Source organism: Macrotis lagotis, chromosome 6 (assembly GCF_037893015.1).
Source record: "Macrotis lagotis isolate mMagLag1 chromosome 6, bilby.v1.9.chrom.fasta, whole genome shotgun sequence".
Lineage (NCBI taxonomy): Eukaryota > Metazoa > Chordata > Mammalia > Peramelemorphia > Peramelidae > Macrotis > Macrotis lagotis.
The window spans coordinates 85,194,926-85,214,558 of NC_133663.1; the positions used below are offsets into that span (position 1 = coordinate 85,194,926).

The 19,633-nt window shown below is 34.3% G+C and overlaps 1 protein-coding gene across 6 annotated transcripts in view; it reads right to left on the bottom strand.

Annotated features, from left to right (window-relative positions):
* The window catches only part of PARD3B (par-3 family cell polarity regulator beta), a 1,291,415-nt gene that overhangs the window by 852,118 nt on the left and 419,664 nt on the right, over positions 1–19,633 (bottom strand). The window lies entirely within an intron of this gene.

A 19,633-nucleotide genomic window follows, 5' to 3' on the forward strand; every position in this document is an offset into this window, starting at 1 on the left:
CCTCTTTCAATGTCTAATCAGTCAATGTGCTCTGTGGCTTCATCTGCCAAGATGATTCTTTGAGTCTAACTTTTTACTTTGGATATCTAATTTAGTCATCCTTTATCATGCTTTTAATTTGAATTAAATCAAAGCTCAACCCAATGGTATGGGATAGTATGCTATACCTATAAGGACAACTAGCTGGTATACTAGAAATAGCACAGAATCTGGATTCTGGAACATTCATTTTACTGAGTTCAAATCTGTCCTCAGACATTTAACTAGATGTGTGACCCTGGACAAATAAATCACTAAACTCTGTCCACCTCAGTTTCTTCATCTGTAAAAATGAAGTAGAGAAGAAAATGTTCAACTACTTCAATATTTTTTCCAAGAAAACCCCAAATGGAGTCATAAAGAAGCAAACACAACTGAAAAATGACTGGAGAGGATGGTATACCTAAAGTCAAGAGAATTGATTTTCAACAGTGGAAAGTCAGTTCCCAGAGTCTCACTTTTCTCACATGCAAATTAGGTTAGAAAAGAGTACTACTATGTTAAGGGGTTTCAAAACAAGGTACTTTACAAATACAAATATAAGAACTCTTATTATTATTATTCTTATTAAGTAGCAACTGAAAATAGAATAATTTTTGCCATTTCATCCCATATTTCCTTGATATGTATGTTGGGTTATTACTCTTAATTCTGTATAACTTTCAAGGTATATCTTCTCTACCTTCTGAGTCTTTAACAGGATCATGAACTCTTCAGGGGCAGTGATTATATATTACATGTCTTTTTATCTTAAAGAGGCAAAGAGGCTTCTCTCTATCTCAGTTTAGTTTTTCATTCTATAAAATTAGTCAATCTCAGACTTGGAAGGAACCTTAAAGATTTTCTCATATGATCTTACCTGGGGAGTAATCTACTCTCTAGCTTCTTCTTCACATTTAAATATGCTTTAAAGAACCCTAGACTTAGAGAACTTCCCACTTTAGAGTAGCTCTAATTGTTATATTTTCCTTATATCAAAGTGAGGGATTAAACACAATGGATCTAATCCTGCCACAAAAACAGTGTTTCAAATTCTTGAAAACATTATGATAAGCCTGCTATGTCTTTTATGTTTTCCAGTCTCAATTCCTTCAACAGATCTAGCAGAAAATGAGATTTGAAAATCCTTTACCATTCTTGGTCACTATTTGGGGCATGTTAAAGATTGTTGATGTCTTGTTTAAAATATATCATTTAGAAATGGAGAAAATTCTCCAGGAAGAATATTATGGGACTCCAACTTCAATCACCCTGCATATCATTTTTCATTTTATTTAATTATGTTTACTTATACAGTTTTAGGTTGACTTCATTGACTTTAGACCAGTTGTGATAAATCCTTGATCAATTTAGATATCCTCGAAAACTATTGTATGAAATAGTAATATGGCAAAGGAAGTATGTTTAGATTGGTTGAAGAGACCTAGTCATGATGTAAATTTTATATAAATTTTCCAACCAATTCCACAGGAAACCATTCAGCATCTGGCAGCTTAGAAGTGACTATTGCCAGCCAAGTTCCTGAAGAAGAATTACTGGGGGATGGAGAAAAGCAGAACCTCAATCCTTACTTGAAAACACAAGAGGGTCTTGCAATTTCCAGAGGGTCAGAAGATATTGGATTTCATAGCCTTAGTGGCATCCTTCATAACAACTGGATATGGTATATATATCAGGAGCTAAGAACAAAATAGATAACAATGAGGAAAGGTACTTTAAAGACTCTACAATGAACCTAGCAGAAATGCAGACAACCCAGCATATTGTACCTGCAAGGAGAAATTTGTGAATAACCATAAAAGAGCACAAAAGGAATTCCAGGAATTAGAAATTGTTAATTAACCTCTGCTTAAATGTATATTCTAAATTTGAATGCAATTTCCCTTGGTCTCTCTATGTACTAATGTCTGGGTATTTCACAGACTTTGGGGAAGATGTTTTACAACAATTATAATCATTATGTAACAACCTAGTAAGCATCCTTTCTGAAATTTAATCATGTCTAATATATTTGATATAAATTATATCAAATGATAATCATAGGGGAAGCACACCAGTGGGGACTTATGAACTAGAGAATTAGAAAGAAATAGATCTCTCAATCCTGTCTTCAAAGTGAGACTTCTAGTTGGGAGATTAGCTTCCAATACACATTAGCTTTGATTCGCTTGTCACACTTGAGTTTCCTATCCACTATATAATCTATACCTTTTTTCTAGTTAATGATAAAATTACTACCATAGAAACCTATAGTGCTCTACCAGAAATTTTCCCCCAGGTTGACATATATGATTAATCATCATTCTCTTGATCTAGGTATTCACTTATTTTTAAAATTATAGAACTGTATTTATCACCTAACCTATCTCTCTCCATTTTGCCCCAAAGGGTATCATCAGAGACTAGCAAGTGTTTGCTGAAATCCAGATATGTGTCTGACATTTCCCTCATCCACCAGTTTAAAAATTCTGCCAGAAAAAGAAATTAGGTTAGTCTAAGCATTACTTATCCTTGATTAACTCATGCTAGTTAGCATACAAGTACCAGTGTTTTATTTCCTAAAATCTTAACAAACCATTTTAATAAGAATACATAGGAGAGCTTTGCCAGGAATCGAAATCAAGTTTGCTGGTCTCATAATAATTCCTTTTTTCTTTTAAAAGTACTTGTCCTTCATTCTTGAGATGTTTCTCCCATTTCTGATTTTTTTAAAGGTCACTGACTATAGCTCAGTTGTCATATCCATAAATACTTTTTGTACTTTGGATGGCAATTTATCTGGACTTGGTAACTTGAACTCATTGAAAACAGTTAAGTGCTTTCTTATCTCCTCACTTACCTTGGGTTCCAATTCCCTGTTAATAATTTTTGTTATATACTTCACAATTGTAAGAGAGCTCTCTAGGCAAAAAAGGAGAAGTGATAGGAGTTCTACTTTTTTCTTCCATCAATTGTTAGTATCATGTCATTTGACCAAAGCAGTGTTTCTTGTCTTCCTGTGAAGTTCCTTTTGCTTCTAATTTAGCCAGAATTTAAACTTATAATTTTTTGTGTGTGTCCATAAATGTTGTAACTCTTTCGGGAATTTAGACTTCAGATGGGGTTTTTACAAATATTTTATTTGTTTTTCAATTATATAAAAATAATAGTTTCTACCACTCATGTTTGGTAAGTTTTTGAATTTTAAAATCCCCCCCACTTTCCCTTCCTTTCCCCCCACATAAGGCAATTTGATCATCTTTACATTGCATTGTTTCCATTCCATTCCATTGAATGTGTTAAGAGAAAAAAAATATCCTTGAGTAAGCAATAAAATATTACAGATAGGATAATTATGTATTATGTAAGACATCTTTTTAATTGAAGGTAAAAATCTTTGGTTTTCATTTAAACTCCACAGTTCTTTCTCTCGATACAGATCATATTCTCCATCACAGATATCCTAAAATTGTCCTTGATTCTTGCACTGATGGAATGAGGAAGTCTATCAAGGTTGATCCATCACCCCCATGTGGCTATAAGGCTGTACAATGTTCTGGTTCTGCTAATCTTGCTCAGAATCAGTTCATTCAAGTCTTTCTAGGTTTCTCTGAAAGCCCATCCCTCCTGATTTCTAATAGAACAGTATTGCTCCATAACATACATATACCACAATTTATTTAGCCATTCCTCAATTGATGGATATCTCCTCGAGTTCCAATTCTTTGCTACCACAAACAGAGCTACTATGAATAATTTTGTACAAGTGATGTTTCTACCCTTTTTCATGATCTTTAGATAGGATTTTGATACTATTGAGTTACTGTCATATTTATCATCAACAATGATTCTTTCCTTCTGTATTATTTATAAGTCTTTCTAAAATCATCTGGCATCACTCTCTTTATTTGTCAAGGACTCTTTCATGCCACTGCTCCCATATCCTTATGAAAAGGTCATGTTCCCAAAAGTAATTCTCCTTTACTTCTTCTATTTTTTGACATGATCTCTTAAATGAAATGTTTGCTTCTCACATCTTTTCTGTACTAAAGAGGCAATTTTCAAATACAAGCAGGAAGAAAATATCATCTATAGCCTGCAAATCTCAAATTCCCTCCCTAGGATGACATCATGAAATCACCAGAAGAACTGAGATGTGGGACCTTAGGACAAGGGAAGCAAGAGCTGTAATGATCATATAATCCTCTATATATGTGCTCTGCTGGCTCGTCCAGCTCTTCAGGTAAATGAAGAAATCTCAAAAACAATTGTTTTTATATTTTGCTGTGTTAGTCCATCTTTAGCTTTGAGTCAAGTGGATGATGAGGTAAGCTCATTTTAGCGGGGTAGGGAGCTATAGTTTTACAAATGGTGACTCAGAGTGCTCAGTTGGGGTGGTAACCTAAGAAAGGCTGCTATACTTACAATGCTTGCAATATGAAATTACCAAATTTGTCAACACTCTAATGCCTACAATATGCCAAATATCTGATAGGCAATGGACATAGAAATACCAAGTGAAACAATCTCTCTTCTCCAGGAGCTTACATTCTAATCATTCAACTTCTTCCTTTACTTGGTTTTGTCTTTTTACTCTGCTATCATTTTGTGTCCCTTTGTTTCTGGGGTCCTACAAACATGAATTTAACTGGCAAGTCTGATTCTCCTGTTGTTTTGATTTTGAATTTTCCTTTGCACAAAATATAGGAGTTGCATCAAAGTATCATTTGGGAACTGAAATCATAATTTTGTACATAAGTTGAAAAATACAAATAACAGCCTTCATTTAGATAATATTGAGTTTCTGCTCTTCAAACAAAGACCATATCCAGAAGGAGGGTGACTCAGCAACCAGAATAGGTTTAAAGAAAATTAATCACATTATTTTAGGACAGAGGACTGAATTTAATTTGTAATTTGTAGGTTCTAAGATGAATATGTAGTATTGTGGATACTGTTGCTGTTAATAAAAGAATTACTGTGATATAATCCAATTATAATTTATCTCAATTGAGCAGATAAACTTTCTTTAAACACAAAACAAAGAAACCAAATAGATTGAGTTTACCTGCTGTAGACCAATTGAGATAATAACTGATTTTTAAAAGAATGTACTATATAATATGTGACTACTTGAAAAAAATCCAAATTGAAAATGGAGAGACTGTCCCCTAAGTTAAAGCCATTAACCTGAAAACCCTAATAAGGTGCTTTTGTTACTATAGTCTTATGTTTAACAGATAATAAGTTCTAACAGGACAACAGAAACAGAGGATGGGAATTCTAAAGTGTCCTTCTTGTCTCAAAGACAGTACTGTTTCAGTTCAGAGATTATCAATCCAAACTGTCAGTTATATGAGAAAGCAGAGGTAGAAAGGTAATATAAAAAAGAAAGCAAAATACCTGAAAACAAAGCAGTGGGAACTCTCCAAGAGACAGTATACAATGTTTCTAATATAATTTGGGACAAAGGAGTCTTCTTAAGAACACCTTTGACACAAGATAACATGTGGCAGTGAGACATTCTGAAATTGCTATTTTATGGGGAAATTCACAAGAAACATCAGAAGAAACAACACAATTGTTGAGTCTCTTCCCCTCCACTCTCATTCTCATTACAAGCAGAAGAGGAAAACTACTTTGCAAATTATAAAGTACTAGTCATCAAAGCTTAAAACTGCACTAAGACTTTTGGGCCACCCTGTATAAACAGGAACTATTATTACCATCATCACTCAAAAATTTGAGTCTAGTACCAAGGTGCTCTGAGGAAGATCAGTTTGAATGAGCCCTGGCTTTGTTTGGCTTTCTAAATGTTTTAGAGGATTTGGGGCTTTGTATGTTTTGTAAATGGATACATTTGGTGTCCAAACAAATAATCTGAATAATTATCTCAAAAGACATAGAAGCAGTGGTAATAAAGCATCTAAGAACTTGATTAGATTACCTCAGGAAATAGCTGAAATCTCTGAGAACACAACTTAAGGAAACACTTTTTATTATGGAAGGAAGCTAAAGAAGGCAAGAGTTAGGTACTCTTTAAAGCAAAGAAAAGCATCTAATGATTGTACAACACTTAGTTACTGGTAATAGTGAGCAGAAAAATCAACATAGCTTTTAACCAACCTTTCTGGAACTTCAGGATTTACTAAGAGGAAAGCATAAAACAGTTCTATTCAATTCAAATAGGCTCTTGTAGCATAACATGGTTTTGGTTTTTAGTTTTTAAACAAAGTAAATGAATTCACATGATAGAACACAGCTGCAAAGCCAAAAGTCAGTTGTTTTTTTTTCAGTATTGACAAAGCAAGTCAGGGTTCCTCCCAACTGCTTTCAGCTTTCTTATTGCTATCTTTCCTAAGAGCTGTCTGACTTATCTACTTCAATACAAGCTGAATTTTTCATAGTATCAAATATATGTCATTGAAGGGGTTCTTAGAGGCCATTGACTCCAGTCTCTTCATTTATAGAGGAAAATGAGGTCCAGAGGATTGTATTATAAGCCAAAGTTCACACACATGAGTAAGAAGCATAACTGTGAGATGAAGCCAGGTGATATGATGCTGCATAGGATAGCACACTTAGCATTGCATCACACTGCCTCTAGAGAAGTCAATATTACCTGCTAACAGACTTTGTGCCATTAGCCCTTGACCCTGTTTAATTAATTTCATTAGCAAGGAACATTTAGGATTTTTTCACTTAAATCAATCACCTCCCTATCCCTTATCCCAGAAACTTGAGAAATCAACTTTCACTGCATTTTTGCAAAGGAATGAGTAAAAGCTTCATCTCCTGATAAACATTTACTTCCCGACAAAAAAGTAAGGTTCATGCACCTGAATGTGGGGGGAGGGAAGGAACCTTTAACAGAATATGAAACTTTAGGTAAAAATTTAAGCCTTATCAGCTTTTTAGAAAATGGGAAGCTGATGCTATTTACAGGCTGGTAGGCTTGTACTGATGAATACATTGATGAGGACCATTTTTGTGATAATCACTCAGGGGCTTATTCTGAACAACGAGCATCCCCAGGAAATCTAAGAAGACAGAAAAACAGCAAATTCAAGAATTTAGGATAGCACTTAAGTAATCAGCACATGATACCTATCTACCAAACAGCCTGATGACTAGAAGGTAATGTATCTAATGAATCTGGTACCCCACAGCTGCCACAGTACATCTGTTCCTAATCTAGGTAGCATCATATAAGGGTGCAACGGAAAATTCCATATGTTTCCCCAGAGGTTGAGATCTCTTCCTGAGGGTTAAGAGGTTAAGGGTAAATCTCTTGAGAGAATTCAGTGTGATGACTAAGGCTCTCCAAGGGGGGGGGGGGACTTCTCAAATCAGCTTACATCAGTATGGACACCTCCTAACACTCCCTACCAGTTGCCTAGGACCCAGTCCTTCCAGGTTCCCTTCTGGCATATATGGTGAAGATTGGGTCATTAACCCAAAGAACCAGGGCATTTACCATATCATCTGTACTAACCATTATTCTCCACACCATGTACTCTGTCCTTGGCTTGCCCAGCTCTTCCAGGTGAGTTTTCATTTCATCTCACTACCCAGTTATCTTCACACACTAAGGGAAATGCCCCTGATTTTCCCTTAGTCTTCTCTTTTATGTACTTTCTCCTCACATAGACTACAAGTTCTTTGAGCATTTGATTGTATTTGAATCTCTAACACTTAGCACAATAACTATCATATAATATGCATGGATAAATAGTATCTCTTTTCTTTTGCTTCCCCCTCTTCCCCCACGTGGCATAGTCACCCTTGATATGGGTAGTTTGGCTAGAAGGAACCCTAGTATTAACATACCTGTGTTCTTTGGGGGACAGAAAAAGAAATGGTTTCCAAAAATCATGTAAATGAGCCCTTGCACAAAAAAATAAATTTTTGATTAGTCCATTTCTACTCCATCTTCTCTCTAGAAGCCTCTTTAGAGGACAACTTTCATAAAGTATAATATATCTTTGAAGTCAAAGAGCTTATATAATTCAGCTGGGAGAAAAAATTAACACAATAGAAATGGATAAATTATGTCCGGGATTTCCCAGGTACTAGCCATGTTCCCAGAAGGTCCAGTCACCATCTTGTTTTATCCACATTTGCCTTACTGCTATACCTTTCTAAACAAGTCACTATGGTTCTAAGCTAACCCTTTAGGTCTTAGCTGTTCTGATCGTTATATCGGGAAAACTCCAATAGGCCACTATATTTAGCATTAGCTGGTCCCAGACCATGATTCAAGTCCTACAGATCTGTTGATCCTAGTCCTTTTCATGGGAACTTCCCTTCCATTATCTTGCTTCCCTTTTACTTCCCTCCCCATATCAAAACTTTCAACTTTTACTCTGGAAATTGTAATTCAATCAATTTTACCATTGATTTTAGAAAGGCTAAAAACTAACTTTACCATCTCTGCAAATTCCCAGACCAAAGCAGCACTCACTCTTGGGTCATAATTCCCTTACATGTATCATTGTCCTTATTAGAATATAAGTTACCTGATATTGTTTTACTTTTATATTCATATCTTCGGCTATATATCTGCCTTGGTATATGGCAATTAATAAATGTTGTTCATTTATCTCATTCACTTATGGGATACTAGTAAGTCACTTTTAATCTCATTCTCATCTGTAAAATGGTTATGATAGTAGCATCATCAAAGGGTTATTGTGAATGATAGATCATATATGCATGCTTTATATCAATTATCTCATTTATTCATCACAACTACCCTTAGATAATGCTTTATAAACCTTAATAGATTATAAAAGGTTACTTATTCTTAATATCATAGAGGTGCTAAAAGATTTCTTATTTCATCACTTTAATTAGTAATGCATCCCATCCCTATTAACATTTTCCCAATAAAATCAATGAGAAAATACAAACTAAAAAGAAAACAGAGTAGTCAGAGCAACTGGATTTACTGTTCAACAACAAAGCATTTCATGGGACAGAGAATATAGAGAGATTACTAGGATTGTACCTTATATGACAATATCTGTTGAGAGAATAAAGAAACAATACTTCTATGATGAAATTGATATGATTCTTCAAACTAACTCAAGTAAGCAATCAATGAACAATCAACACTACCATTTGTTGATCACTGTGCTGACTCCTGGGAATATGAAAACAAACACTAAACAGTAGCTGCCCTCAAAGACCTTATATTTTATTGAAGGAGACCGTATATACATATAGGTATATATAAATTTTATACTGAATAAATATGAGATAACTTTTTGAAGAACAGAAAGAATGATTCTTCTGAGATGATAGAATCCTAGAATTTCCAGACATTACATCACTAAGAAAATCCTGGTTATAGAAAAATGGAATTCTACAGCAGCAATAAGTCTAGGATCTTTGAAAAAATAGCTAAAAAATAATACAGTAGCATTCATATGGTACTTTAAAGTTTTCCAAGTGCTTGACAAATAAATATTGACCTATTTTACCTGGTTAGCAGGAGCTATTACTTCTCTCATTTTACAAATGAGGAAACTGGACATGCATAGGGTTACATGGATGATAAATAAGTGGGTGAGGTCACCTTTGAACTCAGATCTTCCAGACCCCCAAATCCAACACTTTCTTGATTCCTCCATCCATCAAACTATCTCAAAGCACAGAATTTTCCCAGATTTGAGCAAAGATTTGACCTTGTCCTACCAAATTATAAGTAGAGCTCACTGTCTATAGGTAGCAATGAACAAACATTCCAGATGTGAAGCTTCATGAGTCATCATGAAGAACAGGTGACAGCAGTAAGCACAGTAGGAATCTAACTAAGTACGTCTTAGGAACAGAATGATAGGAGAAATGAGTAGAGAGAAAAAGTTGTTGATGGGAGAACTTTTCAACTTTATTTTTCCGATTATTATAAAACTTTATGAAAATGTCAACAACTGCCAGAATGGTATCTAGAAGTACAAAACTGGAAACTGAAAATGAATAATTTGCCAGCTTATCAACCAATTCCCTAATGAATATAAGAAGAGGCTGAGTAGCCCATCTACTTATATATCTGATCATTTTGGGTATATTCTTTTCAACCAGAAATCTGAAGAGATAGAGCCTCATACTGATTCAGAAAAGAAATAATTTTTCCAATGATACATGGATTATGTTTTAGGTGTGTGAATGAGAGTTATCAGTGACCTAAACAAAGTGGTACAAAGACAGAAGATACTGTCTATGCCTGTCTCCCACTATCTAGTAATAAGGGACTCAATTGGTCATGAGCATATGACTGTAAATCAGAAATATGTACAGAAGCATTTCTCCTTTCATTGTTATGTTATCTAGACTATATAAAACAATGCCTCTCAGATTCCCAATATTATCTACCCTAATAAAAAAAGTTTCAGATGTAGAGCAGCCCAGAACTCTAGTTTCTTGTTTACCATTGATCTTCCTATTGAACTTGAATCTCTAATCAATGGCTTCCCAAAGAAAAAAAATATTAATTTGTCTCAATCGCAGCATTTAGCAATCAAGTAAGATTGTCTTATAAAGGATGAAACTAGTTAAGTAAAGACATAAACTGGAACTAAGGATTAGATATCCTTATTTTACAAATGAAGGATAAAAAGTCAACATTGTCTTTCTCTAGATCCTTGAAAAGTTAGAGGCAAATTGCTTAGTATTCCTTCCTCTCTTTCCCCTCTCCCCCACATAAAACTTCTTTTGTTGCTTATTGTAGTTATATAAATTCATTTTGTGACATACAGACAAAATCAGTAGGATATTTGTATAACATCCTATTGGGGAAAGATGTCACAACTTAGAGATAGTTAAGCTGGTGGAATCGATTCGCATTGTATTTGGAGAAGAATAATTTAAGGTATTTAATTATACTTTTGAAAATATACACTCAAATATTCGTTGAACAATAAGTAATGAAATAGACTGATTAACTCAAGTGAAAATGACATATTAACCACCTTGACATGTAAACTTGTACACTTTTGGGAAAAACCAACAATGAAAGTAAAATTAATTAGCAAAGAGATGGTTTAAATTCAAAAATTATCACCTAATACTGTCATGTTTTCCTAAAGTGCAGGCTTCAAGGAAATGCTTTCCTTTGCCTAACAATGAAACATGCATCAATTGTTTTCAGTGGTGTAAAATCACTTTGTCAAGGTGGAAGAAATTTGGTTCAATTTCAAAGAACCTTCCCAAAGTTACAAAGCAGGTATAACTCAAGCTCACTTACTTTCAGCCTTCTCTGGTTGATTTTTCTTAATGAAATATGATAAAATATTAATTCAAGATGCCAAGAGACCTACACAAACAGAAACACTGCAGCACATTTGTTCTAATATAATTGCAGGATGCTGGCTCTACTCCTAGGTAATTATTGCATTAGTTAGCCAAGGTTCCCTATAGGGTTATGCAATTTTTTAAAGTAGTTAGACCAGATATCCTGTCCATGGGAAAGCCATTTGTGTGCAGCTCCACATCAGCTAACGTTTTTGAGAGATAACAAGGTTTTATATATTTCACTATATTTCCAAACTGCTATATGGAATGTGAAGGCAAACAGCCAAAGATGGAGATGGAGAGTAGTTGATAACTCTAATATGCCTGAATAATGTTAAATTATGAACAATTCCTGCAATCTCTTTCCTCAAAGGCTTTCATCAGTAATATTTTTGGTTGGTTTTGTTTTTTGTCTTTGAAAATCTATTCTTAAAAATGAGAAGAAAACTTGGAGAGAAGCTGAAAATTTTTATGGTACAAATACCCCATATTGGATGTCAGTGACTTGGTAAAGAGAATCAATGGACCATAATATTCCTTTATTATAAGAACAAATCTAAATCTACCTACCATTTTCTCAGGAAACTTTTCCAAATAGTCATAATAACCCACCCAATCTAAGAGAAAGAAAATTACTATTTTCCTTGAATTTAGAATATTCTAGATGTGGTTTAAGATCTACCAAGATCTGAGTAGTTTCTGGCAGTAGATTTTTGTTGGCAAATCAATGTTGTGGCAAAAAGAATAACCGCTGTGATATCCCGGATGTGCAAAGTTAATTTTGATAATCAGACTTATGTGCTCAAGACATATCTGTACAACCACTTGTCTGAATGTAGTAAAGGAATTTTATATTTTGGGAAGGAGTTTGAATGACATCATCCTTAGATTCCATAATTATATGAGCATAGAAAATGATTAGGTGCATGCTAATCACTTAACCTCTCAGTTCCTTAATTTCCTACTATATTAAATGTGATTGTTGAAAGGAGTATTTTTTAAGTTAAGTTCTAAAATTTTAGGGTCCCCTCTTTGATTCTTTTCCAAAATAAAGTCTAGGGTTGATAGTACCTTGAACTCAGAATAAAGAAAACCTGGCCTCATATTTCATCTGAGACACATCTTACTCATTGTGTGATTTTGAGTAAGTCAATTTACCTCTATGCCTCTGTTTCCTTTGTAAAATGAGGAGGTTGGACTTGCTAACCTATGAAATGCTTTTAATTCTATTTTTATGATCAACCAACCAATCAAGATGCATTTATTAAGTATCTGTTATATATTGAGCTATCATTCTATGGAAGATCATCTCAAAAAAATTTCATAGGACATGCATTGTAAACAACAGAAATCTAATTTAGAATCTCTCTTTCTAGTTATTGGAATTACTAAATTCTCTTTTCCCTTCCAAAGACAGCTAAGACTCTTAGAAGTTAAATATTGGTCTTATATATGACCACCCCATCTCAAAATGATCACTTTGCTAAGGTGCTGACCTTTAACATAAATCCTTCTCCCTTAAAGAAAGAAGCAGGGATAGTCAAAATTAAGTAACTTAAATATGATATCTACCTGGCCACCCCAAACTCAATCTTGGTAACTGTCTCTGCTTCCACCACCAGAAATTTTTTTTAAAAAAACTGTAAATGTCTATATCCTAATAGTTTTATATTACTCTACATTGTGATCAAATAAAGTTCTCACCTTGGTATTTTTTTAAATTGATGGGCCATCATTTTATGCTACTTGAAATCATTCCCTCATCTCCCAATCCTTTAATTGACTTTAAATATAGTGTTCTGTTTAAAATTTACAACATGCAGACTTAAACAGAGAATAACTGAGGAGAAAATTTAGCATTCAAGTCCTGTTTTAAGTAGTAAACTTTCTTTATGAAAAAAATGTTGTCAATCTTGTAAACTTAAATAAGTACTGTAGAGTTTCATTTCTTTGGTCTTACATCCTCCAGATATAATTTTATTTTAAAAAAGACATCACCAACAATCAAACAAATTCTGTTAAAGCAAATAAAAGCTGTACTCTTAATTCTGATTCACAAAAGAAGAAAGCTTTTTCTCACTCTCTTTAAATCTAATTCACAAAAAGAAAAATCTTCTGTAATAAAAGGGGAATGTTCCTGCAACACTCATTGATTTAGATATGGGGATTTTTGTTTTCATGTACTACAGAATTATATATTTGAACTAAGTTAAAAAAACAGCTTTATGTATTAATTACAACAACCTAAATAGGAAAACACACAAGGCCATCTTGTAACATTTGGGGAAAAGAACACAATTTACTGTGTGTACTTTTAGTTCAAAAATATATCGACAGATTAAAAGAAAACATTTGTTTCTTCTGTGTTGTGATTATCCTGACTTTTATGTGTATACAAAGGTTCATATCAAACTAAAGGAAAATAACATGTCAAATGACTAACTATAAAAGAAATGGGAAAGAATTCTATACTTATACACCTGGTTTTACCCATTTGCCCAAGATCATTGTCATTTCCAATAAACTACTTTTCATTAAAAAAGGCAATTTATTCAGTACTTTGATTGGACATAATTAGCTTTTCTGACATATCAAAGTCACCTTATAACATTAACCATACACTTGAGGGTTGATTTTTAAAAATATCGGATACATTAAAGCCAGGTGTGCAATTACACTTTTTGTTTTTTACAGTTCCAATTAAACTGTTAATTGATGCCTCTGTAGTTTAATATCTACCGCTAAGTGCAAGCAAATAATACAAAGAAAACACTGTAACACACAGTGATAATGAAGAGCCAGAACAGTTTTTCTATTTACAACTTGTCTATAAACTTTGGCAGGAAATTGAAAATAATTTACTATGCATGGCCTGAGGAAGTTGCTGAGATCTAAGAACACTCAAAGAAGTTAAATTTTCAGAGAAAGAATTAATTCTTCCCCTTGGTTGAAACCAGATGATATAAGGCTCCTAACTACTGTTTCTCTGGTTAATATACCTGCATACTCTATTTTACTGGAGGGTTGGGAGGCTGAAATGTTCCAGGAAGTATGGAAATCCCCTTACTTAAGACTTTTTACTATGGAGTGCTGTTGCTGGTGTTACTGTTGCCATCACAATCAAGTCTATCTTTTCAGATACTGTTGTTTTGTAATCTAGTCTTCTGAATACACTTGTTCTTTTTTTTTTTTTGCTTCCATTTTTGAATACTTCATGCAAAAACAGCACCTGTACACAGGTACTGAGGCCATAAGTAATATGATTCCCAATACACTCTGAAGAGAGAGAATGGCTCAAATGGCAAGTTAACTTCTTATATATAAACTGCAGCCTTAAGCCTAAGGGCATTTCAAATAGGAATATATAATACGTTACGCAGTGGCACCTACTGGTAAAATAGAATAATGAGGACTGGGAGGTATATGGAGTAATTATACATGCAAAAGATGCAACCTTCTAGGAGCTATGAGTGGCAGATCTCATGGGATTCACCAGATAGGGACTAATCCAGATGGGAATGACCTCAGAGAACAGATTCCAACCTTAATAATGTACTCCAACATACTGAAAGGGAAAATAAATTGTACCTATCTATGTTGTTATTCAACTGATTCTTAATGACCCCATTTAGCATTTTCTTAGTAAAGTTAATGAGGTTTGCCATTTTCTTTTCCAGTCATTTGACTGATGAGGAAACTGAGGCAAACAGGGTAAAGTGACTTGCCCAGGGTCCCACAGTTAGTTAGTGCCTGAGGTCAGATTTGAACTTAGGGAAAACGAGTCTTCCTGACTTCAGGTCTGGCACTCTATCCATTGTCCCACCTACTTGTCTTATCCTCTATGTAATTAAATAAAAATCAGATCCTTTTATATACTATAAGGTCTATGTGTTAATCAATCAAATAAACATTGGTTAAGGTTCAGTTTGGCAACAGTACTGTGTTAGGTGGTAGGGATAGATAACCAAAAGTTAAAAATTCTTGACATCAAGGAGTTTCTATTCTAAGGGAGATATCCTACGTGTACAGAGGTATATGTAAGATATTGTGTGTGTGTGTGTGTGTGTGTGTGTGTGTGTGTACAGTTGTTTGTATTTATCTTTTCATTGTTAATTCTGAGAGGAAGGAAAATATGTAATGAATAACAAAGGCTTATTATTAGGATTTTGGGCCATTCAAATAGTACTTACTTCTACCCTTCCAATTCCAACATCTATACTTAGCATCATATTTATGTTCAAGTCATGTGCAGTCTTTACCACACTATCTACAAAGATGTGTGTGGATCACAAAGAAACATAAGATGAGACTCTCAAAGATGCATACAAGATGCTTTATTGTTACATGTGATTCTAAGGTTTAGCTATAGCCTCAATGGTCTACTCATAATCCAACTCAAACTCAAAGGGTAAACTGGACCTTTTATGCAATCCTTTTCTATACACAGGTATCATTTTGTCCCCAATCTCCTTGCATCTTTCTTCCTCAAAAAGCTCCTTGCCTTCATAATCCTATCATAAAAGCAGGACAAATGTCCATGTGTACTTATGTAACAAGGTGGACTTATGTGACAATGTGTACCTATGCACTAAAATTTACCAGTTACAAAAATACATTTCTTTATTTTTATTTTCTTTAGGTTTTTTTTTTTTGGCAAGGCAATGGGGTTAAGTGGCTTGCCCAAGGCCACACAGCTAGGTAATTATTAAGTGTCTGAGGTCAAATTTGAACCCAGGTACTCCTGACTCCAGGGCAGGTGCTTTATCCACTGCGCCACCTAGCCGCCCCTAAAAATACATTTCAAAATCAGTTTTTTTTCCTCTAGATTGTAACTTCTCTTTATCATTAGCAATGATCACAATCCTTTTTTCCTCTTTATTTTCTTTTGAATAGTTGATCTGTTTCAATTTAAGACAAGTAGTCATTAACTATTTGAATGGTATCACAATGTAATCTTGGACAAGTCACTTAATTTTGCTAGTCCTGAATCTTCTCATGAATAAAAAAGAAAGGATTTCAGTGGATGGAATCTAAGAGCTTCTCAATTCAATCTGTCACCCAGGAATAACCTAAGCAATTTTCCAGAAGCATTAGAAAAATAGCCCTATCAGGAATTTTCTTCAAGAGTAAGTCTATGTCACCCCCCCCACACACAGTAAATTTCAGTGTTTTCCTATAATCTCTAGGATCAAATATAAAATATTCTGTTCCCTACCTATCTTTTCCATCTTATTAGACTTTACCACCCTTTATGTACTTTATGATCTAGCAACACTAGCTTATTTATTAAAGCCTCCCTACACATGTCATGTCTAAAATAGAACTCATCTTTCTTCCCAAGCTCTCTCCTCTTCCCAATTTCCTTCTCACTGAGGAGTATACCACCATGCTTCCAGTCACTCCTGCTTGCATCCTCCAAGTCATCCTCCACTATCCACTTGGACATACCTCATATATCTACTCTGTTGCCAGTGATTCCTTCTCCATTCACAGCTGTCTTATACATTCCATTCTCTCTACTGACACAATGAACACCCTCTCAAGGAACTCATCAATTCTTAACTAGACTAATGCATTGGCTTCTTGTTGTTATCTCCCTTCTCTAGTCCATTCTAAACAGATGTTAAAGAAATCTTAGTAAAAATTAATAATAGTAGTAGTAGCTAGAATTTATATGATACTTAAATGTTTATAAACTAAAATATTTTCAACATTTTATTAAATATTAAACATTAAATATTTTTAAAGTATTAAAATATTAAAAGTATTTAAAAACTCACAAGAACCTTGGTGCCGTTATCATACTCATTTTATAGGTGAGAAAACTGAGGCAGACAGAGATTAAAAGATTTCCTAGCAGGTGTCAGTGGCTGCATTTGAACTCGGTTCTTCCTGATTCTAGGACTAATATTCTATATACTGCATCAGCCAATTATCTGCAGAGTCAAATATAAAACATTCTCTTTGGCATTTAAAGCCCTTCACAACCTGCCCCTTTCTGCTTTCTTAATCTTCTTACCTTTTACTTCCCTATCCAGTTACACTGAACTATTTTCTGTTTATGTGACACGTACACTATTTCTTGACCATGAGCCTTTTCATTACCTATTTCCCAAAGCTGATTTTTTTTTCCTTTCCCTTTCTTCAACTCTCAGCTTTTCAGACTTCTTTCAAGACTCATCTCATATCCCATCTTTGGCAGGAGGTCTTTATACATAATACTTAACCACCAACTCTCCCTTCCCCTTAAGGCAGCTAGGTAATGCAATGGATAGATAACTGATTCTGGAGTCAGAAAGACCTGAGTTCAAATACAGTCTCAGACACTTAGTAGCTGTATGACCCTGTCAAGTCACTTAATACTGTTTGCCTCAATTCCTCATTGTAGAACATGCTGAAGAAGGGAATGGTAACTCATTCTACCATCTTTGCCAAGAAAATCCCAAATGGGTCACAAAGAGTCAGACATGCTACTAGGGGAAAAAAAAGATTGACTGAATCTGCCTCCCTCAATAATGCCTTCCTTTTGAGACAACCTTTCATGTATACTAAATATCTTAATATAAATAGCTATTTGCAAATTGTTTTCCCCATTAAAATATTAGTTTCTTGAGGGTGCAGTCTATATTTTTGCTTTACTTTTTGCCTGCTACATAGTACTGTCTTAGTAAATACTTTTTATTGGTTGATAGCTTCTATTAAGCAAGTAGGAACACTATCAAGTCTTTAGACTTGATCAAGTTTTTTTTTTTAAGGTTCATCTCAATTACCCTCAGTTACTGTTACATATGACTAGTTTTCCACAAAGTCAAAAGAAACCAAATTCTTCCCCCCAGAAGACATATATTTTCTTTAAAACTAGGAACAGAATACCATGGAAACAATGTAAAGACTAACAGACTGCCTTCTGTGGGAATGGGGGGAGGGAAGTGAGATTAGGGGGAAAATTGTAAAATTCAAAATAAATAAATAAACAAGCAAATGAATGAATGAATGAATAAAGATGAGGAACAGAGCAAGAAAGTAATCTTATTTTCTGATGCTCTCAATCTTAAGACATATCATTTCTTTTCAACAACATAGAACATTTTTTAAAAGTATCTTTTTTTCATAGTCACATAGGTCATAAATAGTATCACAGTAATTTGAATCAAATTTAGTATTTGTTCCACAGGAATATGCCGTTGTTCCTTTCGATGATACCATTTGCTCAAAAATTTCCCAGAGAACCCCCAAATGTCCTTATGGAATCAAAGGACTTTAAATACAGAGGAATTCTCAGAAGTCTTCTAAGTATAACAAATAATTTTTGTTCTGTCAAATTTTGATCTATGTGTAATGGAGAATAGTGGATGGGGAAGGGAACATTTTCTTGGTCTACACAAAAATCTCTGCTTCCATAGAAGAGTGATGAGTTTGCTTCTGTAAGTACACCATGATGAGTAATTGAGGGACCCTACTCCAATTTCAGAGAGCAAGCAGGTATTTTGTGACTATTTCCAGGATACTTACTAAATGTTTAAAAAATACCTTGTAATTGGTTGCCTGACTAGAACTGAGTTCACATAAAAAAATGGAATGGAAGAAAATCATCTCATTTTTTCTTGGAGATGATCAAGATAAGAAATATTAAAAGGCCTTCAAGAGGGAGAGCAGTAGCACCAGCGGCCAGCTCTCCCCTTTCAGGTCAAAAATGAGTCTTCAATGGATGGTGCTGGGATGTCCTCTAGCATTTCCTTTGTCCTGATCTTTGAGAGGTATCAGAGAACAAAAAGGAGGACTGGCCAGCCAATGGAGCACTAGTTCCCTTTGTTTAATTGTTTTTACTTATTTCCAACTATTTGTGAACCCATCTGAAGCTTTGTTGGCAGAGAAACTGAAGTGGTTTGCTATTTTTTTTCCTCTCCATTCATTTAACAAATAAGAAAACTCAATCAAACATGGTTAAGTGACTTGACCAGCTCACAGAGTTTTAAGTGTGTAAGGTCATTTTTGAATTCAGAAAGATGAGTCTTCCTGACTTCAGAGCCAACATTCTCTCCACTGCGTCACCTAGCTGCTCCAAGTTCTATATTACATATGAAAGAAGCAAAATACATTTATATATCAGGAACATTTAATTTTTGAACTGTAATAATAATTTTTTCTGAGTGTCTTTTTAATAAAAAAAAGCATAAATACTATATAGAAAAGTGTTTTGAGAGTATCCGGACCATAGTTCAATTCAATTTAGTATTCCATAGAGTAAATAAACTATTCCAGAGTATAGGTCAGGTTCTTTTAAAAATAATCTCTTTTAGGATTCTAAGGAAATATTTAG